Raw genomic sequence first — 1,775 nt, forward strand, 5'->3', positions numbered from 1 at the left:
ATTTGAAATTTTATAAATCGTTCTGCCCGCAAAGCATCCTTATTTTTAAATTTAAAAATAATGGATATATTAGCATTTTTATCATTTCTGTATCTTACTTGATTTCAGAAATATGTTTTCTCAAATCACAAACATATATTTTTGCTCTTGCAAAAACGGGTCGTTGTTTTTGTCGTGGAAAGGGAGAGAGAGGAAAGTGAGAGAGGACTCTTAATTCAGTGAGAGCAAAAGTTCTATTTTCAGGGTCGAGCGTCTTATTTCGCATTTGGCGGCGCTCAGTCAACAGCTCCAGTGGCGCAATTGGTTAGCGCACGGTACTTATAATCAGTATTCTGTGTGTATGAGCTATGCCGGGGTTGTGAGTTCGAGCCTCACCTGGAGCAAGTCGCTGGTGACTATATCTTTTTGGTCAATTTTTTTTTTTCTAATAAGTTTTTTATTTTAAAACTGTTTTAATATATTTCAAGGGATTTATGTGATTTTAGGGACTTTGATTCGGTAAATTAGTTTAGTTTCTTTCGGAGCCATTAATACATCCCTTTTAATGAACTAAGAACTTTGGTGTTTTAAAAATGTTTTTTTGTAAGCCAGATTTTACCGTAAAAAAACTTATATTCTTCGTTATTATTACAACCATACATAATTTGGGTTTCTTCACAAGAGTCTAGTTCAAAATCTGAGTTGAAATATTTTCACTTGTTGAAGGCTTTTAAAATTGTTCATTTTAAGCCATGATCTCATAATCCATGAAAATAAATATTGATTAAATGTGATTTAAAAATATTTGAATGTTAAGAGGTAACTAAAGCCAAGAGTGATACATGTCTTTGTGGAAAATTATTGCAAGGATATTTAAGATTTGGTTTTAGGCAAGTTGTAATCTAAGTTATCTAAAGATTATTGTTCCACTAAGCTCAAACTCAAATAATGGCGACAGCTTTATAAGAAGTATTTCATTGAATGCTTTTGAGTAAGTGGTATGCGTAGAACATTGCGTAAGATAGAATTGCGTTCAAGCATAGCTTAAGGTTCTCTGCTCAATTAATTGATAAGGCTTTGAAATCTTGCTTTTGTGTTTGAGTTGATGTAGAATGCCTTCAGTTTTGGAGAAAGGAGGGATAAGAAAGTGTGGTATAAAGCTTAAAGGACATAGGACTATTCTATTTTCCGGGATCTGGAGGACTCCTTGAGCTTTTGGCGGCGCCCGGGCATCGCTCCAGTGGCGCAATTGGTTAGCGCACGGTACTTATAATCAGTATTCTGTGTGTATATGAGCTATGCCGGGGTTGTGAGTTCGAGCCTCACCTGGAGCAGGTCATTTTTGTTTTTGTTCCAATTTATATTTTTTGGTTATGTTAGGCACGTGTGGCTATATAAGATTGTGGGTGTGTTCATTGTAATGTAATTTCTGTCAGATCACTTTGCGTTATATTCTGTTTTATGTAGAAAATAATTAAACTTATGAATGGGAGATACTTTTGTGAGTTATTGTTATAAATTATTAGCATCATAGAAAGGGAATGTTTGGATTATGTTTTATGTTTATGTCTTATGGGTTATGTTTAGGTTAAGAATTGAAGGATGCGTTTGGCTAAGCGAACACTTCGCCATTGCTTGTAAACATTTCGGATATCTGTCAAAATCATATTCACGCAAACGTGCTGGCGAAGATACATCCCTATCCACTCTTAAATAAAAATCCTCAACTTCTGAGTCTGAACATGCCACCCAAACAAATCGAGTGGCAGACAGGCAGAGTTTGTTTGAAAATTCAA

The 1,775-nt window shown here is 34.9% G+C and overlaps 2 non-coding genes across 2 annotated transcripts; both read left to right on the plus strand.

The window, feature by feature from the left end:
- Positions 1 to 285: 285 nt before the first annotated feature.
- Positions 286 to 383, plus strand: Trnai-uau. Its single transcript has 2 exons — positions 286 to 323; positions 348 to 383. It is a non-coding gene; the product is annotated as a tRNA-Ile (tRNA).
- An 830-nt stretch (positions 384 to 1,213) lies between these two features.
- Trnai-uau lies at positions 1,214 to 1,313 on the plus strand. The gene is made up of 2 exons: positions 1,214 to 1,251; positions 1,278 to 1,313. It is a non-coding gene; the product is annotated as a tRNA-Ile (tRNA).
- Positions 1,314 to 1,775: the final 462 nt, after the last annotated feature.

Source organism: Drosophila santomea, chromosome 3L, assembly GCF_016746245.2.
Source record: "Drosophila santomea strain STO CAGO 1482 chromosome 3L, Prin_Dsan_1.1, whole genome shotgun sequence".
NCBI lineage: Eukaryota > Metazoa > Arthropoda > Insecta > Diptera > Drosophilidae > Drosophila > Drosophila santomea.